Consider the following 7,685-nt stretch of genomic DNA (forward strand, 5'->3'; position numbering starts at 1 on the left):
GTACTTAAAGTGTGATGCAGAAGCCTGTATATAGTAAAAAGACCCTGCTATCTACACCTGTATGCAGAACAATAATCATATGAATCCTGCTTATAAACATAAGGAGCTCTCTTCCCAAATTCCATTGTGTCTCTAAACTAAAACATACTTGAAATATTACCTTAGAAAAATGGACAGAAAGCATTTAATGATTCTTTCAGTGCTCCAAGAAAAAACCTTTGGGGATCATGCTATGACAAATAGCTTCTCTTGTCATCCACATAGAGAGTTCTGAGTTAAAGATACATCACACATAAACTTTCTTTAAGATGTAACATACTTTTTCAAACATAAAAAAAAAATCTTTTCCAATATTGTGAATTAATACCTGAGCGAATAAAAATGTGAAAGAATAAAGAACATTTAATGTAATTGGAAAGAAAAAGGCCAGAAAATATTGTATAAATTATCAGTGCAATGGGTAATATGGTCACTGAGAGGGTGAAACTTTGTGCGTCAAAGTCACACTTTGTCAATGAATGACATCAGATCCTAGAAAATGTTCCCAGGACAGATGAGGGGTCCAATGCACTCATCAAATATGGAATCTTCTCTCATCACTCAGTTTGCTTAAGATGGGATCCTGAACTTGTAAAAAATGACAGAGGTTCTACTTTAATGGATATTTTGCAGACAGAATATATAGAGTGGAAATCCTGTGCCTGTTAGCACAATCCTCTTCACTTCACAAGATTCACAGTAAATATGTCAAGTTTCTTGGAAGCAGAATATGCCAAAGGTTATAGGGAAGGACAAGTATGCAATGGAAAAGCGAAGAAACTGGGGAGGATGGAAAGTATGAAAAATAAATAGATGGAACTTCATATGTGAGAAGTATACAGACCAAAATAACTGAGGAAAAAGGAGTAGACTTCTGAAAGAAAGGTGAGCAAATGAATGTCAAGAGAGGAAAGGGCAGATGATGGTAAACACATCACATTGTTTTTAAGGGCTTGGGAATAAAGGATTGTCAGAAATAACTTACCAAATTTTTCCTGAAGATTTTCTGAAAAATAAAAGTGAAATTGTAAATATCATGGGAAACAAATATGAATAAAATTCAATTTCTTCTACAACATGCACACAACATCAAACCCGTCATGTTGCAGAGGAACACACAACACACACAATTATCAACAGTGGCTGAAAGCTCTCATTTGCTCAGAGATAATTGTTCCAAAATTCAAAGGGAAGAAAGGTCTGAATATAGTGAATTCAGCCAAAAAATTTAGAAATACAGTTCTATTAGTTACCTTAGAAAAATATTCCTAATTTAATTTGAAGATTTTATATTTTGGGGTGGAGGGTTTCTAGCTTTACTAGTTCTTAGGTACTAAGTATAATAGAGGGTGGGGCAAAAGTAAAGTTATTGTTGTTTGCTAAATAATAAAATAATTATTAAATAAAAATAATAACAGATGAAATTCTGTGTTTCATGTACTCACAACTTTAACCTATTTTGGAACGTTCCCGCAGTCACGTCGCATGATTACAGAAGCCATGTTGTATATTACAGTTGAACAATAGATTGACTTGGACAATATAGAAACAGGTTTTCTGGAGGAAATCTGTGTTAGGTTAGTAGGCATCTTGCAGAAGTGCAAAGTAATGAAATGGCCAATCAGTATAAAGGCAGGAAATGTTAGACACATCAGGAAAGCAGTCATTTTAAAGTGTTTGGGAGTAAGGGATATGAGAGAAAATTTACCCAATATCTTCAGAATTTTGTCTGAAAAACGAAAAGGAAAAAATTAATGTAAATTTTATGAAAGCCAAAAAATTCAAAAATATGAAAACTATTTATTTAAACTTGGGATGCAGATACAAATCAAATAATGTGCCCGTGCCGCACGCGAACACACACGCACGTGTACAAATATGGCTGATAGTTCCCCTTTGAAGTAATTAAAGAGGGAAAAGTGAATGAGTTTTATGAATTGAGGAAATCATACAAAATTTAATTCTGTTAATTACCTTAAATATTTGTGTTATCCCTTTTGAGATTATTTAGCGTTTTATTATGAATATTGTATTAAAAATTGTTCTTTAAAATTTTGGTAAATTAAATTTATTGGGGTGATGCTGGTTAATAAAATTATGTGCTACTAATAGTGTGGTGCTCTGACATATCACCTGGGTATCACATGGTGGGCAGACCACTCAAAGTGAAATCTTATTCCTTCACCCTGTATTTCACCTCCTTTATCCTGCAATACCCACTCCTTCCCTCTTGTAACCACCATACAGTTGTCTGTGTCTATGAGTTCTGTTTTGTTTAAGTCTTTACTGTGGAGAGCATTACAGATGTCCCTTTTTCCCACTATGGCCCCCCTCGACCCGTTTCCCACCACCTCACTCCCAGGTCTTCAAGACACTGCTGTCTGTGTCCACGGGTTATGCTTATGTGCTCTTAAGTTCTTTTCTTAATCATTCCAGCCCACCTGTTCCCCCCACACCTACCGTCATTCCTCTGAGGATTCTCAGTCTGTTCCATGCTTTCCTGTCTCTGTGAGGTTTTGTTTGATTGTCTTGTGTGCTCATTTTGTGCTTTCGGTTTCATATGCCACGTATGAGGAAAATCATATGGTTCTTGGCTTTGTCTGCTCAGCATGATCTTCTCAAGATCCATCCCTGTTGTCACAAATGGCAGTATTTCATCTTCCAAGAAGACGTATCAATGGCCAACAGGTATTTGAAAAGGTCCTGTACTGCACTAGCTACTAGGGAAGTGCAAATCAAACCTACAAGGAGACACCACCTCACCCCTGTTAGAGTGGCTGTTATCAACAAGACTGGTAGTAACAAATGTTGGAGTGGTTGTGGAGGAAAGGGAAGCCTCATTTACTGCTGGTGGGAATGTGAACTGGTACAGCTACTGTGGGAAACGTACGGAGGTTCCTCAAACGTGAAGAATAGTGATTCCATCTGACCCAGCAACACCCTCTATGGATATCTTGGCCCCACTACTGAAAAAATATTTCTTCCTAATCATATATGCACTCCTATGTTCACTGTAGCATTAGTCACAGTGGAGAAGACATGGAAGCAAGCCAAGTGTCCTTTCATTTTGCTTGCATAAAGATAAATTGTCACCTACATACAATGGGATAGTACTCATCCATGTTAATAAGGTTTTATATTCTTAAGACCCCTGGCTGCAGCTAAATGTAAATAGTCAATTCTTCTATTGTGGTAGCTAGCCATAGACTAGTAATACTGCCACACCTAATGATTCATAGAATCCTAAACTACTGCTCCTCTTGGTTATGCAGATTACGTTAATGGGTACCTCTAAACTCAATATTTTGTCTAATGGTTCATACAAAACTTTATTATATGTGAGCCTGATTTTAACACATGCCTGAATAAAGTTTATCCTAAGAAATTCTCAGGAAAGGGAGATGAAGTATTAAATGGCAGTACTTACTGGGCAGGAATGGGGTAGTGAGAGAGGTATATATTTTATGGCCTGGAACCGGGTGGTGGGTGTAGACTACATTATATGGACTAGAGCTATATTGGACAAAACTTTCAGATCAGACACCTTAAAAACAGAAAAATTTTGTAGGACAGTAATTACTAAAATTTTCTAGTCAGAGAGGAATTCTTTGCATACATTGCAAGGATAAGACCACCAAAGAAATAATCATGGGGGAAACTGAATAACAAATGAAGATAGTAAACATATGTTACAATCATACCAATACATGAAAAAATGATGTACATGTGTGTGGTGGAGTAAGGAAGATGATCTTTGAGAGTTGAAAACAAATGCAAAATAACCACATGACAATGCGTAAGTGCAAAGTGAAATACCTTCTTGGGACTTGCCTTTATCCTGGTCACCCTTATCTGAAAAAGTGAGAGAAAGAATAATCCATTCAAACATCATGAAGCCCCAATATCAGGAAGAGAAGAGGACACTAATTTGAAACCCTTCTGTTGTTTAGTCTCTAATGAAAACTGACTGACATTTCTAGGAGGTGGAGCCAAAGTAACCTAAGGCCATGTAACCAATGAGAGCCAGTGTCATCTCCATACCCATTTGTGCAAAAGCAATGAGATGGGAAAGGAAAGTATGACAGACCTAAAGGAGAACTTCCTCTGGGATAAGCAATATCAATCTTTGGTCTTGCTTTGGGCCTTTCGCTTTTTCAGACTAAAATGGCTAAAGTGCACATACCTGAGGCAGGTACTTAAGGTGTGATGCAGAAGCCTGTTTATAGTAAAAAGACCCTGCTATCTACACCTGTATTTGTATCAACAATCACATGAAGCCTGCTTATAAACATAAAGGGCTCTCTTCCCAAATTCCATTGTGTCTCTAAACTAAAACATACTTGAAATATAACATTAGAAAAGGAGGGCATAAAGCATTTAATTCTTCTATCAGAGCTCCATGAAAAAAGCTTTGGGGATCATGCTCTGACCAACAGCTTCTCATGTCATCCACATAGAGGTCTGAGTTAAAGATACATTATACCTAACTTTCCTTAAGATAGAGCAACATGTAAGTGGTATTGAAGTTTTTGGAATTGTTAACTTAGTGAGCAAAAATGTGAAAGAGCGAAGAACATTTAATGTAATTGAAAGGAAAGTGTCCAAAAAATATTATATAAAATATTCATATAAATGGTAAAACTTGGCTAAGTTTTACCAAGTCTGATCTTCAGGGAGTTGAAAGAGTGAGGCTCAAGGTCACACATCATCAAAGAATGACATCAGGGTTTACACAGTGTTTGACAGGGCAATGGAGGAAGGAACTGTGCTCATCACATTTGGAATCTCTCATTACTCAAAGTTTGAATAAAGTGGGCCCCTTGAACAACAACAATAAAAAGGCAGAGTCCTAATTTCATCTATATTTTATGGACAGTATATATAGAGAGAGAGTGGAAATCATGTGCCTAATCTTCCTCACTTCACAAGATTTGTTGTGAACATATGGCAAGTCTCTGGAAGCAGGAAATGCCAAAATTTATATGGAACTACAGGTATGAGATGGAAAACAAAATAAATGGAGAAGTAAGAAAGTTAGAAATATAAATAGGTGGAATTGAACTTGGAGAATTATATATGCCAAAAGTGAGCCTATGGATGTCATATAAAGAAAAAGGCAGACAATGCTAGAGACAGTAAGTAAGCAGTTATTTCATTCAAGTATGGGAATTAAGGCTTGTCAGAAATAATTCACCAAGTTCTCCCTGAAATATTTATGAAAAATAAATGGAATGATATTGTGAATATCACGGGAAACAAATGTGAATAAAATTCAAATTATTGTAAAACACTCATGCAAAACTAAACCTATTAAAGTGCAGATGAAAACACAACATGCACATGGGAACATTGGCTCAACACTCTGATTTGCTCAGAAACAATGGTCTTGATACTAAAATTGAGAAAAGTATTGATGCAGCAAATTAACAAAAAAGGAATAAAGTTCTGTTAGTAATCTCATAAAAATATTTTAACTTGTTTTACCTTTTTTAGAATTTGTTTTTGTCTTGTTACCTTTGATAAGTTCTTTGTTACTAATTATAAATACAGGGTGTGGCAAAAGTAAATTTACAGTTATTTTTTAAATAACTTAATAATTTATAAATAGTAATACAAGTAATACAAGTATCAGCTCTGTGTTTCATGTACTCACAACTGTAAGTCAACTTTTGCCTCTCCCTGTACACATGTCTTACGTTTGCAATAGCCATGATATATATTACAGTTTCAACAAAATTTAATTTGGATTATACTGAACCATTGTTTCTGGAGGAAATCTGCTTTAGGTTGCAGAACTCTGTTCACAACATATTTGTGATATCATTAATATGTAATCTTTTCTATTTTTTTCTTCATCAATATATTGGGGTGACATTGGATAATAAAATATATAGGCTTCAAGTGTACATTTCTATGATCCATCATATGAATATTGCACACCTTGGTCACCACCCAAAGTAAACTTTTCTTTCACCACCAAATAATAGTCCCTTTTTACCCTTTACTTCCTCCCCAACTCTCCTCCCCTCTGGTAACCACCATACTATTGACTGTGTCTATGAGTTTTTGTTTGTTTTTCTGTTTGTTCAGTTGTTGCTTTCAGTTTTATATCCCATGTATGAGTGAAATTATGTGGTTCTTGACACTTTCTGCCTGACTTATTTCCCTTTAGAGAAACGAACTAAATGGAGAGAACTTAATATGAGGGAGTCTGTAGCCAAAATTAGGAAGGAAAGCATAGTCATGTAAGACCAGGAAGGCTAATGTGTTCCAGAAAGAGATGTACAATAGAAACCATATGTAAATCAACGTAACACCCTGTGTCTCACACATTTGTAATGGAATGCAAAACTGAGAAAGGCAATGGTGATTGAGAAAGAAATGGTATGAAGTGGGAAAAAAGGATTGGGAAAATATGGAAGGTTGTAAAATTTAAATGCAGTGACCTACTGTGAGAGAAACCCACTACCTATTTATTGAGAAGGGAAGGGTAGAAATCTAGAAAAGTGAGGCAATAGATGGCAGAGAGTGTAAAAGGCACGGAATATTAAGGAAACAAGATGCAAGTAACTTAAAGAGGATGGGAATAAATGTGTTTCAGAAAATTTACCATTGTATTGCTTTGGGCTTTCTGAAAAACAAAATGAAGAGATCAAGGTAAATATCATGATGAAAAAGTAGATAAGAAAGAAAAGAGTAAAAGAAAAGATCTGTTCAAAATGCTGCATGTAGCAGCAACCATAAAAGGCCTGTGATACATATTACCATGGTATGTTAGGGAAATGTACTCCCTTTGAAATTAAAATGATCATGAAAATAATGGCATTGCAAGGAGGGATTTTAAGCCCTAAAGATTACATTTGTGTTGTAGAACAAATCTTTGGAAATTTCCCAGGTAATAATTTTAAAGTATTTCAGTTGAAATTTTGAGACTTGAAAAATATATAATGATCAGTGATGATTCTGATGGATATAAATGCTTCCATTAAATATTAACAGACACTGCAGTTTAGCAATGTTGAAATTGTGTTATTAAAGGCCAAAGAGAAAAGCAGGTGTTATGGTTGCATATAAAATGATTTCCAGGAACACCGTGGTAAATACTTGCATGCCTGTGAACACATTGGAAATATGTACAAGGGCAGTGGAAAAATAGGACTCAGGCTCACACTTAACCAATGAATTATACATATGTGTCAGTATATTAGGATTATTTCACATCTCTTAAGATCAGGAAAGTATCACATGATCACTCAAATATGGAATTAATGATGTTGACCTGTATTGGAATGTGTTCCAGAAAAATGAACAGATTGAGAACCTGTCCCTGTGCCTGTAAGACTAATGTCCCTCATTTCACCAATGTAGTGAAAAAAGAGTTTTTTGTTTTTTTTTTCTGAAAAACAGAAAAAAAATTTTTGGTAGGATAACAACGGTATGGAATGCATAAAATGGAATGGAAATATGTGGAAGATTGTAATACCAAATTAGAGATTTAATATTGCAGAAGAACTTAGTTAATTAATTAAATGTAATGATCCAGGAAAACAGAAAGACTATTGATGGCATATAATTAATAGAAGGGAACTAAAGGCAATAGAAAGCAGTCATTTTATTGAAGTTATGAGTAAGGATTTTATAAACAT

This window comes from Myotis nattereri (genome assembly GCF_964212035.1).
Source record: "Myotis nattereri genome assembly, chromosome: 6".
NCBI lineage: Eukaryota > Metazoa > Chordata > Mammalia > Chiroptera > Vespertilionidae > Myotis > Myotis nattereri.